This window comes from Crinia signifera, chromosome 1, assembly GCF_055691185.1.
Source record: "Crinia signifera chromosome 1, ASM5569118v1, whole genome shotgun sequence".
Classification (NCBI taxonomy): Eukaryota; Metazoa; Chordata; class Amphibia; order Anura; family Myobatrachidae; genus Crinia; species Crinia signifera.
The window spans coordinates 223645539-223663091 of record NC_139217.1 but is presented as its reverse complement, the minus strand read 5'-3'; the positions used below and the strand labels follow the sequence as shown (position 1 = coordinate 223663091).

The 17553-nt window shown below is 46.2% G+C and overlaps 1 long non-coding RNA gene across 1 annotated transcript in view; it reads right to left on the bottom strand.

Annotated features, from left to right (window-relative positions):
- The window catches only part of LOC146069788 (uncharacterized), a 59170-nt gene extending 57773 nt beyond the window's left edge, over nucleotides 1-1397 (bottom strand). The window contains exon 1 of the long non-coding RNA XR_014472974.1: nucleotides 1107-1397. This is a non-coding gene — a long non-coding RNA (uncharacterized LOC146069788). The remainder of the gene's footprint in view (nucleotides 1-1106) is intronic.
- Between the last annotated feature and the right edge of the window lie 16156 nt (nucleotides 1398-17553).

Here is a 17553-nt window from a genome sequence, read left to right as displayed (position 1 = left end):
AGGATGCCCCCGGGCCCATGGAAATTGGGCAAACTTGCCTTATCTCACCCCGAATCCCGTAAATTCATTAAAGATTCCCTTTCTTCATATGTTTCCACCAACCAACCAGAGGATACTAATGTGTTCAACCACTGGTGCTCGCTTAAGGCGGTTGTACGTGGCTCCGCAATACAAGCAGAATCCAGGTTAAAAAAGGCCCAGGCAAGAGATCTCATTTTGACCGAAGAGGATTTAGCTAGACTGGAGTCTGCGCACAAGGAAAACCCCCTAGACAGAGCTTTGTTTAAACTACTTGTTAAAGCTAGGGACAAGGTTAACATGTTCTCCCTTCAGGAAGTGCAAAGGAAAATAGCTAAATTGAATCAGCGCTTCTATACCTTTGGGAATAAAGCGGGCCGTCTTCTGGCTAGAAAACTGAGGGAGCAGAGGGCTAGGGCACGAGTCAGTCTTATATATAATTCTCAAGGTGCTAGAGTGGTTGATCCTTTCAGTATTGCGGACTCCTTTGCGGAATACTACTCGCAGCTATATAATCTTAACTCTGACGCGCTCACCCCTCAACCAATGACAGCTGACATTGACAGCCTTCTTGAATAGTATTAATCTCCCGAAGCTGGATTCCGAGACATGTCTGTCCTTGTGCTCTCCCTGGTCCATCTCTGAAATAGAGGCTGCCATTGATACATTGCCAAGTGATAATGCCCCTGGCCCTGACGGCTACCCTTCTAATTTTTATAAATGCTTCAAGTCAGATCTAGCTCCCTTATTGTTGAACGTCTTTAATGAAGCATCAGAATCCAAAGGCTTCCTGAAAGAAATGCTTGAAGCACGAATTGTGGCGATCCCTAAACCCGGTAAACCCTCTACATCGGTTCAGAATTTTCGCCCTATTGCCTTATTAAACACCGACCTTAAATTGTACGCAAAGATAGTGGCTAACCGTTTGGCACCTTTACTCCCCTCCCTTGTTGCGGCAGACCAGGTGGGATTCGGATAACATGAGAAGGGTTTACAACATCTTGGAGTACTGCGATTTGAATCAGGACCCCCTATTGCTGCTTTCTCTTGATGCTGAGAAAGCGTTTGACAGGCTCCACTGGAGTTACCTTAGATCTGTCCTGTTACGTTTTGGTATTAGCGGTAGATTCCTGGATGCCATATTTGCTTTATACTCATGCCCATCCGCAAGGGTGTATGTAAACGGCTGCCTTTCCTCTAGTTTTCACATCTCCAACGGTACTCGGCAGGGCTGCCCCTTGTCCCCGCTCATCTTTGTACTGGCCATAGAACCCCTCGCTGAAAAAATTAGATCAAATAGTCAGATTAAAGAACCGATTATCAGTGGGATTCCCCATAAAATATTTATGTTCGCTGACGACATACTCCTATGCCTCTTGGATCCTGAGAAATCCCTCCCCGCTCTCCATAAGATTCTTGAGGAATATTCCAAGGTTTCCTTCTATAAATGGAACACTTCCAAGACGGAAGCCCTCCCACTAAATGTCCCCCCAGCAGTCGCTGTGCTATTAAAAGATAAATACCGCTATGCCTGGCAAACAAAGTCAATCAAATACTTGGGGGTGTATGTGGCTAGGGATGCCAATATAATCGACTGCAATTTTATACCATTACTAAAATCTTTTGAAAAATTTATTCTAGAATGGTCTATCTATGAGATATCTTGACTTGGCAGGATAGCAGCATCTAAGATGATATTATTGCCTAAACCTATGTATCTTTTCAGGGCTATCCCTAGACTTCCTTCGAAGTCTCTTATCTGTAAATTCAACACCTTGTTTTCTAAGTATATTTGGAAGGGCTCTCGGCCCCGAATATCTAGGGGGGTCCTCTCACTGCCTAAGGACTTGGGGGGGGGGGCATCCTACCCAGATATTGAGAGATATCAAATGGCGTGTATACTTAGTCAGGCCAGAGATTGGTTTGCACTTCACTCCCCTAAGCCTTGGGTGGTGATGGAACGCTCTTTCTCATCAAAAATTACTCTATCCGATTTGCTTTGGGTCCCTCCACATGCATCCCCAATATGGTCTGTTCCGGGTGCAGCTATCAGAGCTACCCTATCAGTCTAGTATAGAACTATATCGGATGATGTTAATGTTTCCCTGCCAGGCCCCGACCTATCAATAAAATCTATAGCCAGGCTCATACCTAACTTGCAGCTGGACTCTTGGATTGAGGCAGGAATTTTACACCTAAGACAGTTGTTCCCCAATAGCACCCTTTTACAAGTCTCCACTCTGCAGGCGCAGTATGGGCTGCCCAAACAAGATTTCTACAAATACCTCCAAATACGTCATTGGTTATCCGCTACTTTTAAAAATGCTTCAGTCTGCCCATCCTTCCCTAAATATCTATTCTCCAATCTGTCTTCTCAGACGCATAGAGGGGAGATATCAAAATGGTACAATTACTTAATTACAAAATTGAAAAAAGGAAAACTGCCAGCGCAGTTAAAATGGGAAGCGGATCTTTCCATTACTTTCACAGAGGAAGAATGGGATTCCATTGCCTATTCTGGCTTTAAAATGTCCAAATGTCTACACCATTATGAGATGTTTTATAAGTTCTGTCAGAGGGCATACTTCACCCCTCAGCGGCTACATGGGATCTGGCTTGCCGTCTCCAAGCTTTGTTGGAGGGGTTGTGGCGATGTTGGTTCAATCTACCACATTTTCTGGGACTGTGCGCTGATACGCCCGCTGTGGTCTGAAGTATTCTCTCTCATTAGTGCTGTCCTGAAAATACGCGTCCCTCCTGACCCGATAGTGGCGTTACTACATCGTAATATGTTACTCTCTGAGGGAGATCTATATATACTTAGGCACATTTTGATTTCAACTAAGGCAGCCATAGGCCAACATTGCTAATACTACTCATAAACATTTCTTATTCGAGACAGCTAACATTAAATACTCATCCTCAGCCTCGTCGATCCATAACAAATGGTTCAAATGGCGCGAATACAGAGAATCACGAGGCCTATCAATCTTCTATTCTAAACCCTTAGATCCATCAGCCCTTTCCTCACCTCCACATTCCTCTGCTGAATAATTCCATAATGGGAGCATAAACCCCTCCTGGGGTATACGCAGTGCTCTTATTATACTACGGCACACACTGGGGCTCTATCCCCTACCCTCCCCTGTGCCGCTACTGTCTAATTGATATATATACATATATATATAATCCAAATGAATTAGGGCACTCACCAGACCTTAATCACTTAAATGCTTTTATTGCTTCATTTAAAGCATCCGAGAGCCAACGTTTCAGGCCACTCTTGGTCCTTAATCATGGCATCCAACTTCCCATAGGAGAAAGTATAACTGATCTCAGAGCATATGACCCACACTTATATAGGGCTGTACTCAATGCTGCATCTTCCATGTGCGTTAACAGGAAGTGCAGTCTGTCTATATAGAATGTGACACACAAACAAACCCACCACAATCAATCTATACAGTCAACCACAGGGTATATAAGGTTGGCTCAAGTATGTCATATATAAGTCTCATACCTCATGCCTGAGTAAAAGAAAATCTTTAAGCCTCTCAAGAGTAGAATAGTGATCAGCGTACTTTACTTCCGCGTTCCAGCACTGTGGAACGCATATCATATCCGGCCCAGTCAGCTAATCCCCCATGTGCGGCTCAGGTACTCATTGCACCTTCTTCCCATAGGCGCACCCTTACTATGGCCTTCCCCGCCTTAACGCATCACAACATGATGGGTACCCCTATTCCAGGACGCGTCATCACGTGTGGCCAGTCTTGTATGGTTGCTTAGCAACATTATTGTGATGCGTGCCCGTGCCTTGGGGTGTGTCACCACGTGAGTGCAAAAATGCCAAGGCGTTCCATAAGAATGGAACACAGGACTGCGGTCACATAACCAATATTCAAATATTCCATATTTCACATTAGTCACTCCCACTTTTCTCATATAATATACATTATTCCAGAATAATTAGATTTCTATGTATGATGACTTATTCTTACTGCCTAGGAAGGATGGATTTTATATAAGGCAAACTGGATGAGGTTACACTTACTGAATATGCAAATCTATACCCATATAAGTGAGGACAGTAGCTTGAGATCAGTTCACTATTTAAACAAAATACAAACATATAAACAATAACATACACAAATATACTAGTTACATAATAAAAGAGCTATCAGGTTAACCATGTAAGGCAGGCATGTCCAAAGCCAGGCCCGGGGGCCAAATGCGGCCCCTGCTGTCATTTCAAGCGGCCCGCAGCCTCCAGCTGGAAGCGGGCAGAGCATCAGATGTGGGAAGCACAGCACAGGACACTAAAGGTGGGGCCCCCCCGAGCGCGCCTTGCTGTCTGCTGCAGTGAGGAGGTGCCGGCCGACACAGTCAGATGTGTTTGGCGTCCTACCCCTGCTGCTGCAATCAAATATCACCCTACTCCACAATCACAGTGACAGCAGTGTTTGGGGAGGGGGCAGCAAGGGGGAAGCTTGCTCCTGTAACCTGCAGAGTGGAGGAGAGAAGCAGCAGGAGCCCAAGCATCTCCTGTCCTTGCAGTGCCTGCTTTGCCTCTCCTTCCTCTGGCTCACACAATGGGCTGGGAAACATATAGAGAAGGGAGGTGGCAGAGTGGGGGACATACAGTGAATGGAGGCAGTGATGGCCATTCAGAGAAGGGGGAGCAGGGGCAGGCTGGGGGACATACAGTGAATGGGGGCAGAGTGGGGTACATAGTGAATGGGGGTCATACAGTGAATGGGAGTCATACAGTGAAAGAGGGTCAGGCTTGGGGACATAAAATGAATGGAGGCACTGATGGACATTAAGAGAAAGGGGCAGGCTGGGGGACAGAGTGAATGGGTGCAGAGTGGGGAACATACAGTGAATGGGGGACATACAGTGAAGGAGGGGAAGGCTGGGGGTACATACAGTGAATGGGGGCATAGTGGGGGACCATTCTGATGTGATTAATGTCTCAAAGAATGTCAGGCTGAATGGTTGGCTCCCACACATTTACACTTCACCAAATCTGTCCCTCACCGCAAAAAGTTTGGACACCCCTGATGTAAGACATACTATAACTTCCATAGTACTATACATGTTCATCAATTTTATCAACTTCTTATCAAGAATTACTGATGTAATATGCAACCGTGGTCTCCCTGAACTATTGGCGATATAATTTTAGTATCAGCTGTATCAATCAATCAATCAAGGAACTCACTCTTGTGTGCAGCGATATATACTCATAAGAAACATATTAGGGAGTTATATTAATTTAGGCCCCTTGGGCTAATAATGTCCAAAGAGTAGATCCATCTTGCTTCCTTTTGCAAAAGGATCCTTGCACGATCTCCTCCCCTCTCCAATTTGGGTACTTGGTCGATGATAATACTCTTTAATGACAAGAGAGCATGTTGTTTATCTAGGAAGTGCCATGCCACAGGTTTGTCACTAGACTTTGACGCGTACGCTGCTCTTATACTGGACCGGTGGTTGGCCACCCTCTCTTTAAAAGAGCAAACCATTTTTCCTACGTACAGAAGTCCACACGGACACTTCAGTAGATATATTACATGATCCGGCGAACACGTTAGTCTGTATCGGATCTTGATCTTGTGACCACTGTGAAGATGATAGAAGAATCCACCTGTGTTCATGGACTGACATGTGGTGCATCCAGTACACTTGTAGCATCCCATACGTGTGGGTCATTGAGTGTTCATAGTGTTGCTGAAGTTTAATGTCAGTCTCATGAGCATATCCCACAGGATTTGTCCTTGGCGATAAGCTATCATCGATTTTTTTGCAACTTCAGTTTAGGATCTGAGGCAACAATGTCCCAGTGTTTGTTGATACTTTTCCTAACAGTTGCAAACACGAGTATCGTGAGTGGTGGTCACAATCAATCTGTCTAGGGTCTTTTACTTCACTGTTCTCTCTTTCAAATTGATACTCTCAGCCCATTTCAAGCTGTTTTTGATTATGTCTGGTGAGTAAGCCCTATTGGAGGAATTTTCTCTCATCTCCTCAATTTGTGCCTTGGAGCTGTTGATATCGGTGTTTGTGCGGAGTACCCTAAGGAACTGTGATATCGGTAGCCCATTCTTCAGATTTGTAAGGTGGTAACTAGTATAGTGGAGCAATGAGTTCCGATCTGATGGTTTCTTGTATAATTTGGTCTCAAGTTTTCCACCATTCCTATACACCGTAACATCCAGGAAATCAATGGACATACAGTTAGCCAAATGTGTGAAATGTAGAGGTGATTCCTTAGCATTGAGTTCATCTACCATTGCTTCAAAAGACATCATTGATCCCTGCCACATCAAGAATATATCGTCGATGAAGAGTTAGTGTTAGCCGCCGCCGTCCTTTACCTGGCATTTCTCCTGCTGCTGGGAGGTCAGGGGCGGGCGGAGGACCCCGAGCGCTGGTCCGGACTGCGGGGAGGCATTGGGGATGTTGCCGGGCAATGCCTCGAGCTTCCGTCCCGTGATTGACAGCGGCCGGGCATCGGGGTGTTGCTCGGCAACGTCATCGAACTTCCGCCTGGTGGCTTCCTGCACATCGGCTGAGGTCATCAGCCAGGGGGCGGTAATTTTGAATAAGTGGCCGGCGTCTGATGGGAACATACGCCGGTTATAGTTCTGTGTGCCCTTGTTGAGTTTCCAGAGTGTTCCTAGTTCCAGCCAAGCTTGTCAGCAGCATCCAGTGTACCAGTCCAGTCCTGTGCCTGCAGTGTTTCAGCTACTCTGTCAGTTTGCTCAGAGGAACTCCTGTGCTGATCTCCGTTTACCAGCTATTGAGATTAGTCAGGAGTTGCTGTCCTTGTTATTCATTGCTCTTTTTGGTGTCATTTCTTTTGCATTGTTGCATCCATAGTCTTGTTATCTTATTCATCCCTGGTCCCAGCTTGTGTATGGTTACATATATTTATACTTCCCGGTACCATCTTCGAGCATTGTTGCTTCACCTGGGTCTTGTGGAGCCTGCTCCCAGACTCCTGTCAGAATCGCTGAGACTCTGGGGGTATCCCATTCCATTCTCTTTCTTAGATAGTTTGTCTTGCCATCTCCCCGTTGTCCCACATAAGACCTGGTGGCATCAGGGTCGGAGCCGGCATAATCAGCTCCTTCGAACGTGGCTGTTAAAGGTGAAGGCTAGCACTGTAAGCGTCCGCCAACCACAGCTAGAGGCAACAGAGTTAGGGTTCTGGTTTGGTGGTATTTCCTCAGAGTCTTAACAGGTAGTAGTTTAAAACTAAGACCCAATATATACTTCTCTTCATACTCTGCCATATAAATGTTAGCATAAACTGGGGCTAGATTAGAGCCCATGGCAGTCCCTTTATGTTGTATATAATAATTGGTGCCATACAAAAAATGGTTCTTAGTGAGGACCTGTTCAATCAGGAAATAAATGAATTCAATTGGTGGTGTATGATGTTTTGCTTATATCAATCTGTCCCTAACCATATTGATCCCTTCATTATGCAGTATAACTGTATAAAGGGACGAGACGTCCATTGTTGCCTATATTACATCAGGTTCTATTGTATCAATTACCCTAATTTTGGACAAAAAGTCTGGTGTGTCCCGGATGTAGCTAGGGTTAGATCTTACTACAGGCTGTAGCACCTGATCTACGAACTGTGCCATAGGTTGCTTCACTGCAGAGATGATAGGCCAGCCAGGGGGTTTATCTAGCCTTTTATGCACTTTTGGCAATGAGTAAAAGATAGGGCAAATAGGGTTATCATCCCGAAGATAGTTTGCTATCAATTCATCAATCCACCAAGATAGGGTAGCATGGTGAATGATAACACCCATCTCTTTTTTCATGGTGTACATAGGATTTTTGCTAATTTGTTCATAAACCGTCTGTCACAAACCGTGGGTCTCAGCCCCGTCTGAGACCATGTCCATTACCTTCCCGGTGGTCAGCGCTGAGAGTAAGGCCTCTGGTTGGTGTCAGTGCCTGGCGAGATGTCCCATGTTTAGCTGGTGCTGACCCGTGTAATCGACATGCCGGCACGCTGGAGTCCGCGCGACATGGACGCCACCATGACACATGCGCTGAGCTGACCAGAGGGTCCAATCCCGCTGCTCAGCCAGGGTAACCTCTGACCCACACACCTGCATACCTCTCAGGTATGCTCAGTCTTTCTCTGTACTGATTGGTGCTGCTGCAGCTAACCAATCAGCACCCAGCAGGGGTAATATATTCCGGCCTCTGATACTCAGTCATTGCCTTGAACTTGTGTTCATCTGTTCCCAGTACCTCCTGTGTTCAGCTGTTTCCAAGGCTCCTGGTTATCCAGATTCCCCGTGTACCTCTCGCAGTATCTGCGGCTACTACCTGGTTTGTCATCCCCAGAAGACTCCTGCTAAATCCACTCTGCAGTCGAGTAACTGATTCCTGCTAATCATACTCACCTGGTATACCATCTCTAGAGGCCTCCTGCAGTTACCACCTTGCAGTTGAGTGATCCCGACGACCTCGCTGTCGACATCTGTGTTGACACTTTCACACTGTGCCATCTAGAGACTGTTCCACCTGCCAGTGCTTTTGGTCTCCGTCAACACTCTGGTACGCAAGGCCTTGCCCCTGTGCATGTCATACATCAGGCCTCCAGCCTTCCGGTACTCAGCGCCCTCCACTGGTCCACAACGGTCAGAGTCGGGAACACAACAGACCCCAGAGCTGACAGTAAGTTCAAGGCCAATGGACTCGGCTCAAGACCCAAGCGTGGGACCAGCGGTTCTCCAAAATGTCGCTGCCAGAATGGAGACCCAAGAAGCCACTCAGCAGCAGGTGATCAAATTCTTGCAGGATGTGTCCAGCAGGTTGGATAACCTGCAGCAATCCCTGTAGACTTCTATGTCAACTTCCCCCGGAGGATCAGCTTCACCAGCCCCACCTTCTCGTCTCCAACTGCCAGCACCCAGCAAATACGATGGCGACCCCAAGACCTGCAGAGGGTTTATCAACCAGTGCCAAATCCAGTTCGAATTGGTTCCTCATAATTTTCCCACGGCCAGAATTAAAATTGCATATATTGTGTCATTATTAACTGGTTCCGCCCTAAATTGGGTGTCACCTTTATGGGAGAGAGCAGATCCTCTGCTGGCGGACTACGACCAATTTATCCAGACCTTTCGCCGCATATTCGACTTGCCAGGTCGACCCGTGTCAGCAGCTACCGACATCCTCCAGATCAAGCAAGGGTCTCGCCCCATGGGGCAGTATGTAATCCACTTTCAAACTCTCGCGTCTGAATTACAGTGGAACAACGAAGCCCTGACAGCTGCATTCTGGTTGGGAGTCTCTGACCGGATTAAAGATGAGCTGGCCTCTCGTGATCTTCCTGACCGATTGGAAGATCTTATATCTTTATGTGTCAAGATTGATTTACGTCTTCGTGAGAGAGGACTAGAAAAACACAAGAAGTTAATTCCGAAAGTTTCTCCCAAGATTCGTTCTGAGTCTCCTACGCGTGAAGAACCAATGCAAGTGGGTAGATCACGTCTGACTCCCGAAGAACGTACCCGTAGGCAGCGCAATCGTTTGTGCCTATATTGTGCTGCTCCCAGTCATTTCATTAACAATTGCCCCGAGCGTTCGGGAAACGACCGAGCCTAACCTGTAAGGGAGGAGTCAGGTTAGGTCAAGTGGCTAAGTCTCCTCCAGACTTTGACTTTGTTTTGCCAGTATCTTTGGATACCCCTGCTGGTGCCCACTCCAGCACCGCCTTGGCTGATTCTGGTTCGGCCGGGAATTTCATTTCACAAGAACTGGTTACTAAACTGAAGATTCCTATGGAACCGTTAGTTCCACATCTATCTAGCTGTTACAGCAGTTGATGGCAGCAGAATTCCAGGCAGTGAGGTCCGTTTCTGTACCAGCCTCCTCACCCTTAGAGTTGGCATGTTGCATCAGGAGCAGATCAAATTTCTCATCATTCCCAAATCTTCTTATGAAATCGTCCTCGGTCTTCCCTGGTTCCGTCTTCACAATCCTAATATCAATTGGAAGACATTACAGATCGAGCAATGGAGTTCTCATTGCCAACAGCAGTGTATCAAGTCAGTGGTGCCCACTCGTTCAGCCAATGCGAAAGTTCTCCCTGAGCTCCCTGAAGTCTACAGTGAATTTGCTGATGTGTTCTGCGAGCAGTCTGCTGATACTCTACCTCCTCATCGTGATTGGGACTGTAAAATTGATCTTCTTCCTGGGAAGTTTCCTCCTAAAGGTCGAACTTACCCTTTGTCTGTTCCTGAAACCCAAGCCAAGTCCGCATACATTCAGGAGAATCTTCAGAAAGGGTTCATCCGGCCCTCGAGTTCCCCAGCAGGCGCAGGTTTCTTTATCGTAAAGAAAAAAGATGGAGGCCTTCGTCCGTGCATCGATTACCGAGGTTTAAACAATATCACGGTCAAGAACAGTTACCCTCTTCCTTTAATTACAGAACTCTTTGACCGGGTGAGGGGTGCCAGAGTCTTCACCAAACTGGATCTCCGTGGTGCATACAATTTGATACGGATCCGTGAAGGCGATGAGTGGAAGACAGCATTTAATACCCGGGATGGTCATTACGAGTACCTGGTAATGCCATTCGGTCTCTGCAATGCCCCAGCAGTCTTCCAGCAATTTGTAAATGAGGTCTTCAGGGACATGCTCTACGTTTGTCCCGTGGTATACCTCGATGACATCCTCATTTTTTCAAAAGACTTATCCTCTCATCGAACCCAGGTCAAAGAAGTATTGTCTCGTCTTCGGCAAAACAAACTTTATGGCAAGATTTCCAAATGTACCTTTGAAGTTCCTTCCGTGCCCTTTTTAGGTTACATCATTTCTGGCTTTGATTTGCGTATGGATTCAGAGAAATTGGAGGCTATTAATGGGTGGTCGCAACCCACTTCCCTCAAAGCAGTCCAACGCTTTATAGGATTTGCCAACTACTACAGGAAATTCATTCGAGGCTTCTCCACACTGATTGCACCCATTATCGCACTCACCAAGAAAGGGGCTAATCCAGCCAGCTGGCCTCCAGAAGCCGTCGCAGCCTTCCAGTTTTTAAAGCAAGCCTTTGTCACCGCACCTATCCTGTCTCAGCCCGATGTCGATCATCCCTTTTTCCTTGAGGTGGATGCCTCTAACATAGGAGTAGGTGCTGTGCTATCCCAGAAAAACAGTGATGAAAAACTCCACCCCTGTGGGTTCTTCTCTCGCAAGTTTCTTCCAGTAGAAAGAAATTATTCCATTTGAGATCAAGAATTGCTTGCCAACAAATTATCTCTCGAAGAATGGAGATATTTATTGGAAGGTGCCAAGTTCCCCGTGACGATCTTCACAGATCATAAAAACCTGCTATACCTCCAGTCTGCCCAGTGTATGAATCCCCGACAGGCTCGTTGGTCTTTGTTTTTCTCTCGTTTCTCTTTTAAACTGTTATACCGTCCAGGCACCCAGAATGTAAAAGCTGATGCTTTATCCCATTCCATGGAAGAGGATTCAGACCTGCAAGAGAGTCGGCCCATCCTTGACCCCATCGCTTTTGCTCCCACACAAGTGTCACCCGTGCCTCCTCAAGGTAAAAACTACTCTCCTGGGCACACAAGTCATTATTTTCTGGGCATCCCGGCGCCCAGGGGACATTAAAAATTATTCAGAGATCCTACTGGTGGCCACAGATTGGAAAAGAAGTGAAGGAGTTTGTGGCCTCCTGTCCAGAGTGTGCACAGCACAAAGTGTCCCGACAAGCTCCAGCCAGCCAGCTCCATCCTTTGTCTATTCCATCTCGTCCCTGGACTCACATTTCGATGGACTTTATCTGCGACTTACCCAAATCTCAAGATTACAACACCATCTGGGTAATAGTTGACAGATTTTCCAAGATGGCCCGATTCATTCCATTACCCGGGCTACCATCCGCTCCTAGTCTGGCTCAGCTGTTTGTACAGCATATCTTCAAAAGTCATGGCTTGCCTAGTGAAATTGTGTCCGATCGTGGGGTACAATTTGTAGCACGGTTTTGGAGAGCTTTGTCTGATGCATTCCAAATAAAATTAAAGTTTTCTTCAGGCTATCACCCCCAGTCCAACGGCCAGACAGAAAGGTTAAACCAGGATCTGGAGACCTTCCTACGTCTTTATGTATCATCCTCTCAAGATGACTGGTCTAGACTCCTCCCATGGGCTGAATTTGCCCATAACTTCAGGTACCACACAACTACTGGGCATTCCCCTTTCTTTACAGTCTATGGTCAACATCCTCGGGCCCCCAATTTTTAAGCTTTACCTGCGATAGATGTACCTGCAGCCGCAGCAGTCGTTAACCATTTCTCTCAAATCTGGAGAGAGGTTCATTCCAACATCAAGAAAGCTTCAAAAAGGTACAAGTTCTTTGCAGATCGCAAAAGAAGAGCTTTCTCTGAGTTGTGTCCAGGGGATAAAGTTTGGCTTTCTACACGGAATCTCAGGCTGAGAGTTCCTTCTATGAAATTTGCTCCCAGATTTATCGGGCCTTATACCATTATACAAAGGATCAATCCTGTGGCGTATAAGTTGAAGTTACCCAAATCGTTACGCATTCCCAACTCGTTTCACATCTCCTTGTTACGTCCTCTCATCCTGAATCGCTTCCATACCTCTTCCCCATCACTACCCAAAGTCCGAACCAGCAGGAGAGTAGAATTTGAGATCAACAAAATCATTGATTCTCGTCGGAGGTATGGGCGTCTCCAATACCTCATTGACTGGAGAGGATATGGTCCTGAGGAAAGGAGTTGGGCGGATGCGGAAGATGTGCATGCTCCTCGATTACTCAAAATGTTTCACGAAGAGAATCCGTCCAAGCCTAAAGGGTGTTCGGTGCCCACCCTAAAGGGAGGGGGTACTGTCACAAACCGTGGGTCTCAGCCCCGTCTGAGACCGCGTCCATTACCTTCCCGGTGGTCAGCGCTGAGAGTAAGGCCTCTGGTCGGTGTCAGTGCCTGGCGAGATGTCCCATGTTTAGCTGGTGCTGACCCGTCTAATCGACATGCCGGCACGCTGGAGTCCGCGCGACATGGGCGCCGACATGACACATGCGCTCAGCTGACCAGAGGGTCCAATCCCGCTGCTCAGCCAGGGTAACCTCTGACCCACACACCTGCATACCTCTCAGGTATGCTCAGTCTTTCTCTGTACTGATTGGTGCTGCTGCAGCTAACCAATCAGCACCCAGCATGGGGGGATATATTCCGGCCTCTGATACTCAGTCATTGCCTTGAACTTGTGTTCATCTGTTCCCAGTACATCCTGTGTTCAGCTGTTTCCAAGGCTCCTGGTTATCCGGATTCCCCGTGTACCTCTCGCAGTACCTGCGGCTACTACCTGATTTGTCATCCCCAGAAGACTCCTGCTAAATCCACTCTGCAGTCGAGTAACTGATTCCTGCTAATCATACTCACCTGGTATACCATCTCCAGAAGCCTCCTGCAGTTACCACCTTGCAGTTGAGTGATCCCGACGACCTCGCTGTCGACATCTGTGTTGACACTTTCACACTGTGCCATCTAGAGACTGTTCCACCTGCCAGTGTCTCCAGTGTCATTCCTACAGTCATCTCCAACCCTCACAGCTCCAGTCCCAGCCTACGTTCAGAGGGCCAGGGCAGGGGGCCGCGACCTGCCTGTCAGACGCAGCCAAGTCCATATCCCCTTGCGGGGGTCCCTGGTGAATACCGCTGGCAGGTTAGACTCCGCGCCTCTGCTTTTGGTCTCCGTCAACACTCTGGTACGCAAGGCCTTGCCCCTGGGTGGATTGATGAAGTGATAGCAAACTATCTTAGGGTTGATAACCCTATTTGCCCTATCTTCTACTCATTGCCAAAAGTGCATAAAAGGCTAGATAAACCTCATGGCAGGCCTATCATCTCTGCCAGGGGATCAGAGATGCAATCTGCGGCACAGTTCGTACAGTAGATTAGGTACTACAGCCTTTAGTGAGATTTACCCCTAGCTACATTCAGGACGCACCAGAGTTTTTGTCCAAAATTAGAATAATTGATACAACAGAACCTGATGTAATATTTTGCAACCATGGACGTCTCATCCCTTTATACGGTTATACTGCATAATGAAGGGATTGATGCGGCTAGGAACAGATTGATAAAAGCAAAACATAATACACCACCAATTGAATTAATTTGTTCCTTGATTGAACAGGTCCTCACTAACAACCATTTTTTGTATGGCGCCAATTATTATATACAACATAAAGGGACTGCCATGGGCTCCAATCTAGCACCAGTTTATGCTTACATTTATATGGCAGAGTATGAAGAGAAGTATATCTTGGGCGAATATGGCAAAAATATTTGACACTACTACCGCTTCATCGACGATATATTCTTGATGTGGCAATGATGTCTTTTGAAGCAATGGTAGATGAACTCAATGCTAAGGAATCACCTATCCATTTCACACATTTTGCTAACTGTATGTCCATTGATTTCCTGGATGTTACGGTATATAGGAATGGTGGAAAACTTGAGACCAAATTATACAAGAAACCATCAGATCAGAACTCATTGCTCCACTATACTAGTTACCACCCTACAAATCTGAAGAATGGGCTACAGATATCACAGTTCCTAAGGGTACTCCGCACAAACACTGATATCAACAACTCCAATGCACAAATTGAGGAGATGAGAGAAAATTCCTCCAATAGGGGTTACTCACCAGACATAATCAAAAACAGCTGTAAACGGGCAGAGAGTATCAATTTGAAAGAGAGGGCAGTGAAGAAAAAGCCCCTAGACAGTTGATTGTGACCACCACTCACGATACTCGTGCCGCAAATTTTAGGGAAAGTATCAACAAACACTGGTACATTGTTGCCTCAGATCCTAAACTGAAGTTGCATAAAAAGAACAATGATAGCTTATCGCCAAGGACAAAACCTGCAGGATATGCTCATGAGACCGACATTAAACTTCAGCAACACTATGAACACTCAATGGCTGAGACCCACACGTGTGGGATGCTACAAGTGCACTGGATGCACCACATGTCAGTCCATGAACACAGGTGGATTCTTCTATCATCCTCACAGTGGTCTTATGTACATAGGAAAAACTGTTTGCTCTTTTAAAGAGAGGATGGCCAACCACCGGTCCAGTATAAGAGCAGTGCACAAACCTGTGGCACGGTACTTCCTAGATAAACAACATGCACTCTCGTCATTAAAGAGTATGATCATTGACCAAGTACCCAAATTGGAGAGGGGAGGAGATCGTGCCAGGGTCCTTTTGCAAAAGGAAGCAAGATGGATCTACTCTTTGGACACCATTAGCCCAAGTGATTCCCTTGATTGAGCAACAGCTTATACTAACATAGTATCATAGTATAGTATAGTAATAGTTCAGGAAGACCATGGTTGCATATTACATCAGTAATTCTTGATAAGAAGTAGATACAATTGATGAACATGTATAGTACTATGAAAGTTATAGAATGCCTTACATGGTAACCTGATAGCTCTTTTATTATGTAAATATTATATTTGTGTATGTTATTGTTTATATGTGTGTATGTTGTTTAACTAGTGAACTGATCTCAAGCTACTGTCCTCACTTATATGGGTATAGATTTGCATATTCAGTAAGTGTAACATCATCCAGTTTCCATTATATAAAATCCGTCCTTCCTAGGCAGTAATAATAAGTCATCATATATAGAAATCTAATTATTCTGGAATAATGTATATTATATGAGAAAAGTGGGGGTGACTAATGTGAAATATGGAATATTTGAATATTGGTTATGTGACCGCAGTCCTGTGTTCCATTGTTATGGAACACATTGGCATTTTTGCACTCATGTGATGACACGCACCAAGGCAGGGGCGTGTATCATGATGATGTTGCTAAGCAACCACACTGGGGCGTGCATCATGTTGTGATGTGTTAAGGCGGGGATGGCCATAGTAAGGGTGCGCCTATGGGAAAAAGGCACACAGTGATGAGTCCCTGAGCCGGATTAGCTGACCGGGCGAATATGATATGCGTTCCACGGTGCTGGAACGCGGAAGTAAAGTTCGCTGATTCACTATTCTACTCGTGAGAGGCTTAAACATTTTCCTTTACTCAGGCATGAGGTATGAGACTTATATATGACATACTTGAGCTAACCTTATATACCCTGTGGGTGATTGTATAGATTGATTGTGGTGGGTTTGTTTGTGTGTCACATTCTACATAGAAAGACTGCACTTCCTGTTAACACAAATGGAATATGCAGCATTGATTACAGCCCTATATAAGTGTGGGTCATATGCTATGAGATCAGTCGACCTTTCTCCTATTGGAAGTTGGATGCTATGATTAAGGACCCAGAGTGGCCTGAAACGTCGGCTCTATGATGCTTTAAATAAAGCAATAAAAGTATTTAGTAGCAGTAGTAGTTTATTTATTTATAAGGCGCCACAAAGTGTCCGCAGCGCCGTACATAGCAAACAAAAAACAAATTACAAGGTAACGTACAGGGTGTGGTGATAAAATACAGCATAAATAGGGGTAAAGCTGGTAGAACTAAAATCAGCATCAGTTCTGAAGTAGGTGTCGAAATTGTCGAGGAGACTGAAGCTGAAGTAGAGGAAGGGAAGAACAGGGCAGGAGCGCTGGTGAGGTAAAGAGATAGGGTGAGCATGTGAGGAAGGAGGGCCCTACTCATAAGATTTAACAGACTAAAAGGAGGTGGGTGGACGAATGAAAAACAATAGGATAAGTAGTAACGGATGGAGGGGTAGGGTAGGCAGGATAGGAGGAGCAAAAGAGGTTAGGAGGAGGAGGGATAGGCTAGTCGGAAAAAGTGGGTTTTGAGGGAGCGCTTAAAGGAGGTAAGAGAATCAGAAAGCCCGATGGGTGGCGGGAGGTTATTCCAGTGCAGGGGGGCAGCGCGAAAGAAGTCTTGGACAAGGGAGTGGGAGGAAGTGATTAGGTGATAGGTCAGGCGGCGGTCGGCGGCTGAGCGAAGAGGACGGGAGGGAGTGCGGATAGAGATCAGTCAAGAGAGGTAAGGAGCGGTGGAGGAGAGAGCCTTGTAGGTGGTGGTGAGAAGTTTAAAAAGATCTCGGAAAGGAAAGGGGAGCCAGTAAAGAGATAGACAGAGGAGGGAGGTGGAGCGGCGGGGGAGGAAGATGAGCCTAGTAGTGGCGTTAAGAATGGATTGGAGAGGGGCGAGGTGGGCGAGAGGTAGCCTGGAAAGAAGGATGTTGCAGTAGTCAAGGCGGGAGATGACAAGAGAGTGAATGAGAACTTTGGTCGCGTCAGTGTAGAGGAATGCGTTTGGTCGGAGGAGGTGATCTCGGTTTCACCAATGCTGATGGAGATAGTGGGAGAAGAGGGGATGTTCGGGGGATGGAAGATTAGAAGTTCAGTTTTAGCCATGTTTAGTTTCAGGATATTTAGTTGATTACTGTCTGGTGAGTGCCCTATTTCATTTGGATTGTGGATTTGGACGATATACTATATATGTGCCTGATG